The sequence below is a fragment of the Lissotriton vulgaris genome, chromosome 7, assembly GCF_964263255.1.
Source record: "Lissotriton vulgaris chromosome 7, aLisVul1.2, whole genome shotgun sequence".
NCBI classification, from domain to species: domain Eukaryota; kingdom Metazoa; phylum Chordata; class Amphibia; order Caudata; family Salamandridae; genus Lissotriton; species Lissotriton vulgaris.
This window is the reverse complement of record NC_141695.1, coordinates 403,576,286-403,593,895: the sequence shown is the minus strand read 5'-3', so window position 1 is coordinate 403,593,895 and position 17,610 is coordinate 403,576,286. Positions and strand designations below refer to the sequence as shown.

General features: G+C 45.8%; 1 protein-coding gene across 1 annotated transcript in view; it reads right to left on the bottom strand.

The window, feature by feature from the left end:
• Nucleotides 1-13,835, bottom strand: part of MYADM (myeloid associated differentiation marker) — a 62,115-nt gene extending 48,280 nt beyond the window's left edge. The window contains exon 1 of the mRNA XM_086930363.1: nucleotides 13,700-13,835. The gene's annotated coding sequence lies outside the window, so the exon portion shown is untranslated. The remainder of the gene's footprint in view (nucleotides 1-13,699) is intronic.
• Nucleotides 13,836-17,610: the final 3,775 nt, after the last annotated feature.

Genomic DNA, 17,610 nt, shown 5'->3' with positions numbered 1-17,610 from the left:
GGAAGGGATACCCTCCTAGAGAACCATACCCTTTGTGAATTTAAAATAAAAAGTTTGTTGGGGCCAAGACAATCGTGCAGGGGAACACTACCAACTCTCAAATAAAGTTTACCAGAACCTGCCCCTCCTACCCCTTTTCAAATACAGTCCCTTTGCATTAAGGAAATCAATTCTATTTGATTTTTCATCACACATTTTTGTAAGTGTTGGCTAACCTGCGCTTTCCTTCCATTTTCAGATCCTGGCAGTTTTAGTGTCATGGTGTTTTGTGTATCGCCAACCTGAATGTAGTCGTTGACATTGCGGTTATTGAGGACAGCGGTGAAGGAGCCAGGCAGGTGTTGACGAGGGCCAGAGACAGAGATACTCTTTGAGACTTTATTTACCTAGGACAGCAGAGCCCTCCCTTGTCTCACAACACGTCCACCCTTTGGGTTACTAATAAAAGATATAAACCATGGACTGCACAGCCATCTGCTAATTACAGCGACAGAGCATGAACAGCAGAGCCATCCCTTGGCAAACCAATGGAATAAATAAATACCTACGGGTCTAGCTAGCGCTATATAAAACTCTCACATGAATAAATACAGCGCTGTTTTTGCTGTTACACATGATTTCGCTGCTCTGTGAATACCCGAGAACATTTACTGTTGTAAAGCGCTCCGTCTCAGATGCTCTGTTTAGACTTGTTATCTTTGATGTGGACCTTTACTGTTGTGCTCTGATACCTTTGGGTCTAGCTTGCGCTTTATAAAACTCTCACATGAATAAATATAGCAAGACCATCAATGAATGACAGAGCCATCCCTTCACTTGCCCATTACAGAGATAGACCGTAAAAAGCAGAGCCATTCCTTGAGCAACCGTAGAGAGACAGACTCCGAGCCGCATATTCAGCCCTTGGGTTATGCCTCACAGAGCAACAGTAGAGCTAGTCCTTCCACAACAGAGAGTCTCTTAGTTTACCTGGGACAGAGACAGATTGGGCAGCAGAGCTTGCTCTCAAACACCTGCTCCTATTTGTATGGCCATGGTATCCAGTAGATCTCACAGCTGCGCCTCTTGGATCTGCAGGATAGCTCGAGGATGCGCTGGGACCACATGATGGCCCCCAAGTCATTGGAGCTAGCTCACAGGTTCTCACAGGTCAAATATTGGCTTACCATTGTGTAGGGAGTTTTTACTACTCCAGTTATTACAGAAACTATTGTGAACATTTGAACATCTGGAACAGAACGAGTCAAGATCCATACTTCTAGGACATGCATCACGCCTGCTTCCTTTAAAATATCCAGGCCTGGAGGGCCCCCTGTTCTGTTGCTGCTGTGCTGCGGCAGAAGGGTGTGGCAGCAAGGCTGCTCTCCACCCCGGAAGCGAACAGCCGCACCCTGGTGTTACTCAGACTCGATTCCTGCAAAAGCCAACATTTCCTCATCAGAAATGCCACAGAGGGCAGGTTCTAGAAAATACATCGCCAGCCTGTCGGGCATCTGCCAGCTCCCACTCTAACCATTTCCCCCTTCTAATTCGAGATGTGTTCCTGCTCAAATCACAAAGGCTACAATTAACCCTCTGCTGCACTTTGTCCTACAGGACTTGCAAGACTATCTCGACGACTGAGTGATTGATTAATCTCCAGATACACCCGCCCCCCTCTGTACCAGTCCCTGATCTTTTCGGGGTCTCTGATGGCAGCAGAATCTCCCAAAAGTGTGGTACGGTTCCCCTCCAAACCATCCCTAATCCCCCGTGCCTGTTTTATTTTCCTTTTCTCACACTCATAGTTCTCTCTCTGAATATGCATGTGTCACCTGCCATGGAAGCACGAGCTCCATCACCAGCAAGATACATCACACAAATCATATGAAGAGGGTTGGGCCCTGTTAGTATGGAAAGCCCATCGCTTGGTGACAGACATGCACCCCCCACCCTCAGTGCCTCAGCTGCAATGATATCAGGATCCCTAGTGCGGATTTGTGGTCATGGGCCAACACAGATCATGCCAAGAGAGCCACGCTCATAAGTGCTAAAGGGATACTTCCTTTACCACAAAGTTAAGAAGCAGGATCATGGTGGCGGCAACAACCCGGGTTTCAGTAATGATGATCAGTAGTGTGAACAGGCCTTTTAACATGTCACTAGAGTGGAGCGTACCAGCCCACTCATGTACAGTTCAGCTGCTGTGTGCTTAACTCGCCCTTGGCCTACATGGTGTTATCATGTAGCGCTGTGTAGCACGTTGTGTGCTGCATGCTATATGCTATAATGTATATGTGCCTGTTAGTGGTACGATACATGGAGGCCTGTAGGATCTGTATTGGAAGCCCAGGGTCTTGAGCAAGGCATGTGGAGGAAGCACCTAGACAGATTTGTGGATTGCTACTTTCCTGAGAGCTGAGTGGGATACGCCGTGGAGGGAAAGAGAGCCATGTTCTTTTGTGCACTTCAAAAAGGGTTTCTTTGATTCTATAAAGATCATTGGTCAGTGGGGCCTGGGCGCATCTCAGGAAGGAGATGGGGCTGAAAAATGAATCCTAAAGATTAGGGCTAGGGGCCTATATAACCTTTTGTTAGGTATATAGTTGGAGTCACTCCTGCTCTGACAGATTGCTTCCTGGGCATAGGTCAGGACAGAGGAGTGGGCACTTCAAAGGAGCCACCCCAAGCAACACAAATGTAGAAGCATGAGATGCTAAATCACACATGTGTCTGGACATGGATTATAAAAAGAGGGGTGGAAGATTCTAAATGGCCATATGTCCAGCAGTCAGCCTTAAACATGGAGAAGCTTAGAAAGGAGTTCTGTCTTGTGTGACGAGGACTGGGGATTCAGGAATGAGCACTTGCCTGAGCAATGTTTACACCAGCCATCTTTAATGAACATATGATACTAGGCAGCCCCTCCAGAGAACCAAGGTCAATCATCTGAAGCATCTGAGGCAGTAATAAATGTACTGGCACCAGTATATTAGAAAAGAAAATAGAACTAATAAAAAACTGGTAAAAGGTTTGAGTTTTCTTAGATAGTTTCTACTTGATGAACACAAACAGATGGAGACACAAGATGATTAGGACAAAGTAAACTGCAATTCTTTGTCAAAGGTACTGAAGGAGATTCTTTCACCAAAACCATTTTAAAGACAGGACATGCCAGGCACAGAACACCACCTGAAACTGTTTAAATTGTTTGTGGTCTATCATCCAAAAGAAGGCTATAGCACTGCTTACCAAAACGTTGTTAGTTCTGTCTATTCTTTGAAAAAGTTGAAGATATTCATGTATCACTCTTTAATATATGCAGCCAAGAGAGAAGCAAAAGGTCTTGTGAAAGAATGAAGGTCTCTAGCTAAGACAACATCCAAAGTATTCACAAATGAGAGCCTTGGCTCACCCCTACATATTTTTTGAGCTTGACAACATTTGGCAGAATATCCGCCCATGCTGTCCGATACCAGACATTTTTTAGAGGTTTGAAACAAGCTCTTGTGCGACCACTAGTGAAGAAGCCTAGTTTGACCGCTAATAAAGCAGCTAACTTTAGACTGAATTCTACCCCCTGTTTCTGAGCAAAATATGGCAGCAAAAGCAACGTTTCAACCGCAAAATCATCTTAAGAAGAACTGATTCTTTTCAGATGTCCAGTCTGGCTTCAGTCCCAACTGAGTGACTGCAGCTGCGTAGATGAATGTTAGGAAGACACTGCTTAACCTGGGGAATCAGATTCATTCTTTTGACCAACCCACCGTGGATGGTGGGAGCTGTCAGAATTAGCTTGCATTAGTCTTCACTTAGAAGAGAAAGACCCTAATTAAATGCAGGCACTAGGATACCTTCCAGCTTCTGGGCTGGCTCCAGTGCGAAAGTATCTATACAGTGAAATCTTCCCTAAGGTAGGCATCAAATATTGGTGAGTAGTGACTAATAGCTGATTTTCTACCAATGTATAAAAGCATGCTTTTAAAAAATATTTTACCATACAGAAGTGCATGCAAGCATATGCACATCCACCGATGTTGGAAAAAGACAACGCATTGGACAGTCCTGTCAGTTTTTAGCAAACACATGCGAATAGGCCTTCAACTCAATCATAGCAAAATGGGCATTTTTGTAGTGGGGCAAGCCATCCCTTAAGAAACCCTGATTAAAAGTTAACCTCCCCCCACCACATATTCTATTTGTTTTGGTGCTGGTATTCTAGCAATCTTCAAAACCAGAGTTAAAGAAAATGGGATGCGAGAGGCAGATGCGGTTTCTCTAGATCGGACAAGAGGTGAAGTCATCGTTTTGTCGCGGAAAGGTATGCAAGAGGTATATTTATAGCGTAAAGATAGCAAAAAAGCAACTATACTTTGTAGAAAGTCAAAGGCAAAATTACAGTCAACAGATGATAAGGATAGCAGAGCTGTGGGAGTCGACACCGGCTCTTATTTAATTGTAAAGTCTTGGAGGCCGATTGCAACAATCAAGATCCACAAGTTTGAAAGCCTGTAGAGCACCTCTGAAGTTTCTTTCTGGGAGGCACAATTTGACTACATTACTAGAGAAAGTTAATACCAGATGGCAGTTTTGGTGATGTGTTTCCCCAGGTGGAGATTGTTGTCCAGCTAGATGAGAATACACCAGCATTGGGTAAACATTTCAATCTATCCAGTTTCATGTTGAACAGCCTTGAAATACCCATTGCTTGTTGATCAAGACAAATAGTATGAAATCTGTTTTGGTGGTTTAAAGTTTCAGATAGATGGTGGATATATATGTCTGGACACAGTGCAGGCAGTGTCTGAGGTGTTGGATGTGTAGAGCAGTGGAGACTTTGGAGCAGAGTTGAGTGTCATTAGCGAATTGGTGAATTTTTATGCAGTTTTTGGAACTTTGAGTCCAAATTGTTAATTGTACAGGTTGAAGGTAATGGAGAACAACATGGTACCCTGAGAGACTCCACGGATGATGGGGATCTTCTTAGAACTGGAGGTACACATGAACGAAATGGCGTCATTTGGATGGGTAGAAAGACAACTAGTAAATAATGTTGCTCATGAATCCCATAAGAGACTTTAGGGTGAGGATGAGAGAGGCATGATCAAAGGAGGTAAAAACAGCAGCTGACAGGTCCAGCCAATATCAGGAAGCAGTGATCCCTAGTGTGGGCAAGAGGGTAAGATAGCAGTCGCTGTGCTGCAGCGTGATCCGAAGCTACATTGGTGATCATGCAAGAGATGGTTATCAGTCCAATTCAAAGCGAGCACAATTCAGAGTTCAATAACAACAGCGATTGCAGTATCCAAAAGATCTGCCTTTATTGACCACCCTCTAGGCAAAACACGTATGCAAGCAGCCAATGCGTTTCATTCTTTAAACCTCAGTTCATATTTAACCCCTCTTGTGCTCATGACGAGCTCAGCTCGTCATGAGCCACGGTGCTCATGACGAGCTGAGCTCGTCATGACTGCGCCCGTTAAATGGAACGCTCGCATGCTGGGCTAATTCGCCTGCTGTGCTGAGCGTTCCATTGGAATTCGGCGTGGTTATGACGAGCTGAACTAGTCATGAGCACCGGAGCGCCGTGGCTCATGACGAGCTGAGCTCGTCATAAGCACCGGGGCGCTGTGCGGGGCCCCCCACCGCCCAGCACAGCGGGGGAATCCTGCCAGCAGCGAAGGGGTTAACTCTGGCTTGTGCTGTCTTTGAATTGGACTGAAGAACTGTATCTGCAAACGGTTGTAGTGGTGCACATAGCACCAGAGTACAGAGAAGGTGAGCTGCCAAGAATGAATCAACCCTCTAGAATAAACAGGGGTCTGTTAAGTCCTTTCAATTGCCACAGCTGCTCATTTTTGTGTTTTATTTAGAGGTAACATAACATTGCTACGTGGTGGGTTGAGGGACCACGGTGTGGAATTGACGCTCACAATTTACGGGTGCGTCCTAAGTGTACCTGTTAGTGGTGCTCAGGGGGATGGGGAACCCCCCAAAACCCTTCAATTTGATCCAAAAATATCTACCTCAACATCAACACGCTGCCTGAGCACACACTGAAATCAATAAACAACCGGCGCAAAGGTAGGATTTCTTCATTCATTAGTTTCTTTGACTTTTATGCAGATGGGGTGAAATACGCAACACTCTAGGCATTCAACTATACTTATCATTTTTGTTCACTTTTATATTTTGATTCTAAGTGATTTGACATTGACAGCTGTTCTTTTGTGTGCGAAATTTCAAGCTCAGTTCACAGTTGGAGGGGCTAGAATGATCCCCTTATGGGCATGTATTTTCACTCACTCACATATATAGTTATATGGATAACTGCACCATGTCCCGTCATAGGACACTAGGATTGAGCGCTAATTTTGTACAAAAATGTATAACATATTATGTTTGCATTTGGCAGAATATGCTTGGAATGATTTATTTAGTATCATATGGATCTAGTTTTGCAATGGGTTACACGGCTTGAATTAGTTGTATGCTTTGGTTTCCACCACACTAAATATGCATAGTGTGTGTTGTTCTCACACACTACAATGGTTTGTAAATGGTTTTCCAGCCCTGAAGAAGTCGTGGGTAAGCGTCCCAGGCGATGAAGTACGTGTTGGCTGGACAACTAAAGAAGAAAATGAAGACCAAAGAAAATCCATTTAGAACTATGTTTTATTATATGATTGTAATAGGCTGTTTATTGGTTTCAGTGTGTTGTCAGGCAGCGTGTTGTTGTGGAGATAACAAAACATGTTCGTTCGCCCAGAATGGTATCTTAGTGCTGAATAACAGATGTTTATTGTTACCAAACTCAATGGTACTCTTTTTATCGACTTCGGAAGGATGAAAGGCTGAGTGGACCCACTGGGAATTACACCTGTGACCATGAGGTCGAACACAGGCCTCCACAGTGGACGCATTAAACCACTAAGCCACCAGACCCGGCGAAACTTACCTCCTTGCTGCACCTCTCCAGCCGGAGCAGAAGGCACAACCAAGCTCCCAAAAGCCAATCACAACGCTGTTATGATTTGTCTGAACGCTGTGGTTCGACTCTCAGATGGGGACTGGGGGCCTGGGCATGTTCTCCACCCAACTGTAATGCAACCTGAGTGGAGAACACGCAAAGTGCTCATGACTGTTTGGCCAGCCCGAAACCGCCGGCCAAATATTCATGCGCACTAACAGAGGGCCTACCACTCCTCCCCCTGCTCCTCTGTCAGCAGAGCAGCCCCGCCCACAAAGCCGTCGCAGTAGAAATAAATTAAATGATAATAACATTGAGTTATTATCATTTTATTTTTCCTTTATTTACACTGTGAAAAGCAGTGGGGCGACGCTCCTCCGCCTTATCGGAGGAGCTGCCACTGTACCAAACACACACTCAAACAAACAGGTGCCACTGGCAAAAGATTCAGGGCTATGTTTAGAGTAGATTAATCAATGTAGCAGGCCGGAGCCATGGAAAATAAAAACACAATAATTTTCCAAATGTTTAAAAAAAAAAAAATGAATTTAGCATCAGAGCATCTTTGCTTTCTAAAGGCTACGCCCATGGACATTTGCCTCGTTCGTGTAGGCCGCCATGACAGAAAATAACGGAGGCTTGGTTCACCCTGAAGTGACCAGAGATGTAGCCTGACTGACAGCCAAAATGTGCCCTGCACTTTCAGCATTTTGTGACAACAATGTTCAATAATAACGAGGTGCAGCCAGGGTTGCTAGTCATTGCCACAGAGGAAGAGGGATTGCCCTACTAGAATCAGAGCAGGATTTAGGAACGGTGACCTAGAAACCCCCTCAAAACAGTCTGTGCTTCTGTGAGCGCTACATCTGGCCAGAAGGCAATCAGCGCTCATTAGCCTGCTACGAACCATACCTGGTCATAACATGGCAGTAAATCCCTTGTATGACTTTGTAAACAAATGTAAATGCCCCGCATTACATGTGCGTTTGGTTCCCTCTGCCATTCACTTTAGACAGAATACTGCTGGAGCCACACACCGGGCAGGGAAGGCCTGGGCTAAGCAGAAGTTTCATAGCCGAGCTCAGTCTCAAGAGAGGACCAGCCACCCAGTCTCCACGCCGGAGTCAGTCAGAGGGTCCTGCCAGCAGGCGCAGCCACGCATCCATAGCGCCTGTCTGACAGGGGCCCAGTCTCCACAGTGCCAGCTTCAGAGTCACACAACCTGACAGGAACCAGCACGAATCGAGAGGGGCTCAATCACCGCAGCGCCAACCTGGCACCAGCGTGAGAGGACCCCCGCCTCCAAGACACCAGTTCGAGAGGGGTCCGGTGATGGTCTGCAGGTTTCCGAAAGGGTCTCGTTATCCGGGGTGCCAGCTCCCGAGGAGCACAGCCTTCCACAGGCAAAGCTGGAGAGAGGGCCCGGTTCCCCCAGCGCCTCCGGCACCACCCTCCATTTCCCAGCAGAATACCAGAGCTGCCCGATGGCCTACCCCTCTAGACAACTTTGGCCGTCACATACGTGTGTGAGCTGGGGAGCAAGAAGAGGCCTTCAACAGGGTTGGATTTGGATCGAAAATAGGCCCGGGCACGCAAAAAAGAAGTGGCCTAGATTTGCCGATGTTTTCTTAATTTTAATTAGATAATAAAATGCGTGGATTAGTTCACACTGCTGAACCACACATGAATGCAAGTGAGACCACGTCTGCTCAGGCCCCCTCCCCGCTCCCCCAATCTACATTCATTAATGGGCCGGCCCAGCAAGAAAAAAGGAGTGACGTCTCCGCCCATCTGCCTCCAGAAATGCCACTCAGGCTCCCACTGGGCCGCTGGCGGCATCCAAACAGCATAGACAGGCCCCAGGCTGCCCAAAAAACGGGCCACAGCTGGAGCTCGGCTATCAGCCCTTGGGCCATTTCCTGAGTACCCTCCTTACCAATCCGACTGTAGCCTTCACCTGTTTGGGCACTGGGTGACCCTAGCACCTGGGTGCGGTTGGCCTCACAGAGTGCGCCTAATAGGACCCGACACATTGCTGATATTCGCTTTATATCCCCATATCAATCTGCACGTGTTCAAGAGCTCTGCATGACTATGGTCATGGATACAATTCCACATAATATCTTTTTATTCTTCTGTCGCATTGCTGAGAGATGCAAATCGCACAAATAACACTTCTTGAGGCTGCACATTCTCCACACTCATTAGTAATAGCTACAAATGTCCGAGACCAGCCACCTAATAGCTACAAATGTCCCAGACCAGCCTCCTAATAGCTACAAATGTCCCAGACCAGCCTCCTAATAGCTACAAATGCCCCAAACCAGCCTCCTAATAGCTACAAATGCCCCAAACCAGCCTCCTAATAGCTACAAATGCCCCAGACCAGCCTCCTTATAGCTACAAATGCCCCAGACCAGCCTCCTAATAGCTACACATGTCCCAGACCAGCCTCCTAATAGCTACACATGCCCCAAACCAGCCTCCTAATAGCTACAAATGTCCCAGACCAGCCTCCTAATAGCTACACAAAACCAGCCTCCTAATAGCTACAAATGCCCCAGACCAGCCTCCTAATAGCTACACATGTACCAGACCGGCCTCCTAATAGCTACAAATGTCCCAGACCGGCCTCCTAATACCTACAAATGCCCAGACCGGCCTCCTAATAGCTACAAATGCCCCAGACCAGCCTCCTAATAGCTACAAATGCCCCAGACCAGCCTCCTAATAGCTACACATGTCCCAGACCAGCCTCCTAATAGCTACACATGTCCCAGACCGGCCTCCTAATAGCTACAAATGCCCCAGACCAGCCTCCTAATAGCTACACATGTCCCAGACCAGCCTCCTAATAGCTACAAATGCCCCAGACCAGCCTCCTAATAGCTACAAATGCCCCAGACCAGCCTCCTAATAGCTACAAATGCCCCAGACCGGCCTCCTAATAGCTACACATGTCCCAGACCGGCCTCCTAATAGCTACAAATGTCCCAGACCGGCCTCCTAATAGCTACAAATGTCCCAGACCGGCCTCCTAATAGCTACAAATGCCCCAGACCAGCCTCCTAATAGCTACACATGTCCCAGACCGGCCTCCTAATAGCTACAAATGTCCCAGACCGGCCTCCTAATAGCTACAAACGGCCTCCTAATAGCTACAAATGTCCCAGACCGGCCTCCTAATAGCTACAAATGCCCCAGACCAGCCTCCTAATAGCTACACATGTCCCAGACCAGCCTCCTAATAGCTACACATGTCCCAGACCAGCCTCCTAATAGCTACAAATGCCCCAGACCAGCCTCCTTATAGCTACATATGTCCCAGACCAGCCTCCTAATAGCTACAAATGTCCCAGACCGGCCTCCTAATAGCTACAAATGTCCAAGACCAGCCTCCTAATAGCTACAAATGTCCAAGACCGGCCTCCTAATAGCTACAAATGCCCCAGACCAGCCTCCTAATAGCTACAAATGTTCCATAACCCGCTGCTAATAGCTACAAAAGCTGCATTGCACAATGCCAATAACTACACCTGTGCTGTGAGACTCCAAAATGATACAAAATGCTTCATAAAACACGGTTGTAGCTTCAAATGCTGCATGGCACACTGTAAAGGCTACAAATGCCCCTTTAAACACTTACAGCTACCACTACTCCATAACCACTACTGTAGACGACAAATGCTGCATACCACACTGCTAAGAGCTACAAATGCCCTCTACCTCGCTGCTGAAAGATGCATAGCATACTGCTGAGGTTCACAAATGCCCCATACCACGCCCTTAATAGCTACACATGCCCATAACTATCTTGTAGAGCTTCGTAGTGCTATGCTGTTGGCTACATATGCCCCGTACTACACAACTGGTAGTTACAGCTGCCCCAGATATTGCTGCTAATCTCTACAAATGGTGTACAGCACACTGCTTATGACTACGTTTTCTCCATTTAATACACGAGAGCCTGGAATCACCGTATAAAAAAACAACTCTAATTTGCTCTTTACTATTGAGCTGTGATGTCATAATGCCTACTGCTAGAACCAGCAACCAAAGTGAAAGGTAGATCTTAAAGCTGCAGCGTAAACAACAAAAATAGATTTTCAGATCTGTCTTTTCTAAAATGAACACTGATCAGGAAAAATTAGATATTATTGGTGACGTTTATTTTGATGCATGTTAGTGGTCATTACAGGAACATACAATTGCGCACCATATTTCAAAATATTTTGAATGACAGCGTTTTTAAATCTGCCTTACATTAAATGGACTCTTAATATCGTTTTGTAATAAATTACTAACTGATATTTGGGATGTTCAGTTTCACACTACAGATTCAATTTTTTCTCTTCATGTCTGCAAATATACTATCTTTTTGTATGAAAGAGCGGGGCACTAAGGATTTAAGGGAGAAGGTGTGGCCTAATGGCTAGGGCAGTAGACCTCGAAGCTAGGGAACCGGGTTTGAGTCTCAGCAGGGATGCTCAACATCCTGTTATTCGGGGCAAATGACAATCTCCTCGTGCCTACCAAAAATGTATGTGTACGTCTGAGGCATAACTGGTGCTCATGTAAAGCGCTCTGATACCTTCGGGTCGAGTTCGCAATATATGAAACTATAAGAAAAAAAACTGATTTGTTTGAAGGGTGATGGTATGACGATGTATATTAAGGAAAAGAATGTCCTCTGCCATACGCTGGAAGGATACTGCAAGTCACCTCAGTCTTCCATTACCTTATAGAGGAATTATTTTATTACAGAATCCACTCAATTACTTTCAGTATCCTTATAAGGACTTTATCCTATATATTAATGGTTATGAATGGCACGCCACACTGCTAATGGCTACAAAGGCCCCATATTTCATTGCCAATGGATATGAATGCCAAAAATCCCATTGTCAATGGCTAAATGAGCCGCTATAACACTATTAATGGACTAACGGCTACATAAGCTCTCTATCACACTGCTAGTGGCTGCATATTCCAAGTGGCCGACGTTTTGAAAAGTAGTGGTAGGGCAGAGGGGGACTGGATAGAAAAAAAATTAAAGTTTACTTATCTGAAGGGCCGTCGCCTCTCCTCCGTCCAACGCAGGAAACGGGAAGCGCAAAGGCTTCCAAACTACCCTAAGCCAATCAAGACACTGCTGACAGCACCATCGTAATTGATCTGAGCCCCGTGGTTCGGCGCTCAGACAGGGACTGGGAGCCTGTGCATGTTCTCCGCCTGGGTTGTGCAATACAGTCGGGTGAAGAGCCTGGCAAGTGGGCATGGCGGTTCGGCCGGCCAAACCGTCATGCGCAATCAAGTGCACCAACCCCTCCTCCTCCCTCTCGCACAGCCCCGCCCCGCCCTAACATGGCTCAGGCTCCACAGGGACAAATAAAAGGATAATAACGTAACGTTATTAATGTTGCGTTATTATCATTTTGGTTTTTCCTTTTACAGTCAGAGGGGCGACGCCTCTCCGCCTTAGCAGAAGTGCCGCCCCTGCATCATTTTCATTGACACTGCCTATGGCTACTGATGCCGCACCCATACACCATGGTAAGGGATATCAGAAGCCATTAGCAAGCCAGTGTGACCCACATAATCTGGCAGATAGATAAACGAGCCAATATCACCTTATATATTGCTTCTACTACCCCTTCGCCCTTGGCATACTGGCACAATAATGTTTTTTTCTGTGAATGTTTGCCTACTGTCTCCCTACAAATAGGTTTCCTTAGACTGGATTGGTATTAATCTCCACAGCCTGCACTCAGGAGTGGGGTTCCTTGGGATCAAGGCCCCAGAGTCTCACTGACTACAAAAAAGGGGACTCACTGAACCACTTCCCCAGAAAACAACAGGGGAGCAATTTAACCTGTCCCCATGTCCCAAAGCATCCTACACTGTCAATGTACTCACACTGTCTTCATATCCAAAGCTCCCACAGTCAAGGTCTCCCAGCTCCTCACACTGTCCCCAAGCCCAAAGCTCCTCATCCCTGGGTCCATGTGCCTCAAACGTTTCACAGTGCCCCAGGCCCACAGCATCTTGCACTGTCCATGTGCCACAAGCTCCTCACAGTGTCCTCGTGCCGACAACATCTCTTTCCCTGTCTACAAGCTCCCAAAACTACAGAAAGTCTCTCCATGATCTCTGACGCTGCTGAAAAAGAGAGAGTTCGCTGTCGCTGACACTTCCAAGAGAGGCGAAAAGCACACTCCTCACACAACACACCTCTCGCCAGATCGTCTTGCAATAACAACACAACTCCCAAGTCCAAATTTCCACAACTATTTTCACTCCAAAGACCCGTTAATCCTGGTACGATGCAGATGGAAATTGGCACTTATCACCAAAATGTTTTCAACTTTGAGTGCGCGAAATGCACAGACCCAGGGCAAATATCGACATATGACTATACCCCACCGCTCCGACTTAAGGAAAACAGCAATGGCAGTTGTCCAAATAGGGTACACTTACTTACCTTTGCAGCCTTCCCTAAAACGAGCCCAACACAAAGTATTCCGAATTTACAACTGAGGGTCGCGCCCCTCTTCTCACACCAAAAGCTTTTAAAATACAAAAAATAACTCGACTTTTTCTACCTCCTATTAAAGGACGCCGGCCGTCAGCTGCAGAGAGAGAACACATTGTTTCATTTAGACTTGTAACCCGCGGCGCCAGCACAGCATCTGGGTGTAAAAAGCACGCGCCTGTTGTTGCTCTGCAAACAAATAGCTGTCCTGAACTTACCCTGTCTTTCTTAACGCAGAAGAGGCGAAGAGATGTCCCTCCTTGTCTGCAGCCAGCAGGGAGTGTGACTGAGCTCAGACAGACTCACGGGACAGACTGAGCTGGGCGGAGGGCGAGGGCGTGGCAGCCAGGCATCCGATGCAAGGGATCATGGTAAAACTCTCTCTGCTTGCAGGGCGCGAGCCTGCTGCTGCGCGAACATCTGCCAGAAACCACCACATCTGCTGTGGTCGAGCCAAGAACAGAAAACAACTCCGTGCGTTTCTTCTCGATTCGTTGTTCCGTTACTTAAATGATTTGCAGCATTTTCAAACAGAATGCATGGTTTAAAAAAACAAGGTAAAACAACCCAAATAAAAGAAACACAATGGTAGGCGTGTAGTGTACAAGAGCTGGCCTACTTTGTCACACCTTTTCTCTGACTTCACAAAGGGCTGTTTATATTAGCAATTGTCGGCTAATTTTTAACTACAACTGTTAAATCTCTATTTTTTGTGTAACAAATCTCTTTTCGCATTTTCCGTCGGATCACCGAATTGGAAAGTTTTGTCTCTGGTGTGTACTTTACTCAGAACAGAAGGCAAAAGCTTAATAAATCAATCAACCAATCAATCAATCAATCAATCAATCAATCAATCAATCAACCAATCAGGTGTTTGGGTTGGGGGCACACAAGTAGCCGCAGCACTGTGTTGGATGCATAAGGGACTACCTGAGTTGTGTGTGTGCCCGGTGAATAGATTCTAGGTTCGTGGATGCATAAGAGAAGTTTGTGTGTTATGTGTGTCATGTTGCAGTGTTAGATTACATAATGCAAACTCGGGCTTGCTTTTGAGTGCAAGGATGGACTTAGAGGCAACATGGAAGATGACGACGACTGTGGTGTAAGCCATAAACTCATTCAAACAACTGTTTTAATACTGCTTGCATAATTTGAGGTAGTCTTCACTCACCAATTTCCTCATAGAATATTCCTCCGAATACTTGTGATGTGCATATATGGAGAGGAGATGCACGTGCGTCAATGCCGAAGTGTTTATGTAGGTAGGTATGTAATTGTAAGCGTATGTGCATGTCTCTATGCGCAGTTGTAAATATAACCTCACAGTAAAAGCACAATTTGTGAATCCTCTCTGTGGGTGCATACCATGGGCAAATAAAAGAAGATAGGACGCTGGCATTTCTAGAAAAAGCCCGATTATTGGAGGCTGATAATTTAATCATATAGTAACCCTTCAGCATCCAGAAAATACAGGAAACAAAACCAAGTAAAACAAACCCACATAGTGCACTGACAAAGCATAGCGGCTTGGAGTTTGGCGCAAAAATCACAATTCTTGCCATAAGAAACATAAATAAAACAAGCATTGAAAATGCAATAAGGCTCACCTTTGATTAAGTTAAAGCCATTTGCTTAATGGTATTCTATAGCAAATCAAATGGCTTTAACTTACCCCACCCACGAACAGGCAAAAGGAGCAGCGCTCCATTCAGAGATATTGCTAGGAATTCATCCAAGGCTGTCCCTTATAGGTCTTCAAACGTTTTGCTCTGAGCCCCAATTAAGTGGAAATACTTTGAAGTCCGGCCCAGTGCTTAAGTGCATACTCATTAAAACAAGCGTTACGGTCGCCTTATGAAAAAATAACTACATTATTATCTTGCCCTGTGGTCCGCCCCCTCTTTCCATGCAGTCTCTTCGCTCTGGCTTTGTAGTCCCCCCCCCCCACCCTTTCTAACCCTGCAGTCTCTTCTCTAACCCTTTAGTCTTTCTTGTGTCGCCAGTGGTAATTTGCCTTGCTGTGTCTCCTCTCATCTTTTACTCTTACCACTCTCAATCTGCGCTCGCCTATTGCCCTGCATTCTCTCTTCTCTTGCCCCGGGTTTGCCAGGACAGTTCCGGTTTTTCACTAGCTGCCCGGGCAGATTTCGGCAAATTTAGCACATGCCCCAGTTTTCTTGAGGGTCAACTGAAAAGAGAGAGGTACATTTATCAGGGGCGGGTGGTGACATTTGAAAGTGGTGGGGCGCAAACTGATTTCCGTAGCGAGTGAGCGTAGCGAGCAAGCCCGAACCCCATAAGGGGGGTTTAGGGGGATAACCCCCCCCCCCAAGAAAATTTTGAAAAAAGAGAAGAAAAATCGTGCATTTTCCAAGCAAATTTGAGAAAGCAGGAAGGTTAATAAAGCAATTGTGAAAGTGCAGTTATTACATTAATAGATGGCATAACATAAGTAGCTGCTTATACAGTATAACCACAGAGCTTCATTCATTCCGTCCTATTACGCTGCTGAATTCAGACTATAAGACTTGCATGAAAATCTCAGCTCTAAGAGTAGAAGAAGTTGCACAACAGTTGGGAGACAGCCTTTACAAAGCCCTCTGTCCCACTCATTTTTTGTACCTTTCTGCCCTCTGTCCTACTCGTTTTTGTGCCTTTCTGACCTCTGTCCCACTCGTTTTTTGTGCCTTTCTGCCCCCTGTTCCACTTGTTTTTGTGCCCTTCTGCCCGGGGGTATCAAAGTACGCAAATGACTGATGCTACCCCTGGCTACTTTTAATTGGCATTAATGACAGTGACTCGTGCACACAGGCAGTAATATCTGCACGGAAGAGCTTGTGAAAGCCTTATGCATGCATGGCTCGAGAGCACAATCTGATTTATATTGGGGACTAAGACAAAATGTAACATAAAGCCATACCCGAAGCTCTCTCCAGGCAATAAAGCATATAGGCTATAGAACGTCATGCAAGGTTACAGGCAAAATAACCAAGGTACGCACTATAGTGGAAAAAGGTCTCAGCTCACTGGTCACTGCATTAACAATTGCTACTATATTTCTGAAACAAATCATTGGGTGAGAATCACCAAACTGCTATAAACTCGACTTTAAATCTTAAGAAATTTCGACCACTGCTGCCCACATAATGTGCTTAAAAATTAACATTTGATTTGTGTCCAATATTGGATCCCAACACCTCCTTCCCTGGCTCAGTAGTCCTTCCCCCAATTCACAAAATAACTTTTTACATGGTCCCCCACACTCTAACCCTGCAGGTTATAAAAAAACATAAAAAAACATAAGTTTGGGGCCACACCCGAACAGTAAGGCATACAATGGGCAACAGCAGTGTGTGGTAAAAGATGGTGAGCTTGGGAGAGCAGTGTAATCCCTTTAAGAGGTCCGGGGTAATGAAAAGGAAAATTCCCCCTTTCTATCTCTTCAGTCCGTCATTCCTGTGATTTGTAGCAACATTATAGTGACATAAAACACTACAGAACTAAGCAAAATAACCCAACGTTGCCTGACTCAAACTTGACAATAGCCATTAAGGAGATGCTGCACAAATGAGCTGACAAACAATATATGAAATGTTAGGCGGCAGGCTCCTGACCTCCATGGGATCTCTTTGCTGTAGCCTGGTACCTCTGGAATCCTGTAGAGCGGTTCCCAACCCTTTCACACCTGATTCTGCTCACGATCACTCATTGCTCTCCCTTCCCCCTCTGATACCGCCCTTCCACTCACCTTCACTTTTGCCCTCTCCTCCTTCTTACCCTAACTGCCCCTCTGTCATGTATACATGTCTGACAGGGCCCTGTGACATTTCCTCCTTCCCGTTGTGTACTTCAGCTGACTGCCTACCGGAGAGTCCACCTGTAAATGCACGGTGGAAATGTGAATCTGCACGTTCAGATGTTTACATTATTTTATCCACAGAGCATTTCTTTTTTCCATATGGAGAAACCTCTTGCCATTGCCAATCACCCCAAGAAATACAGAGGTGCTCCGTTTTTTTCCCACCTAAAAAGCGTCAATTACTCATGCATATTTAAACGATCAGTTTTATGTTTGTTCCAGGGTGCGTATTTATAAGGATAAATGAAACATCTTGTAAGTGTTTTTTAC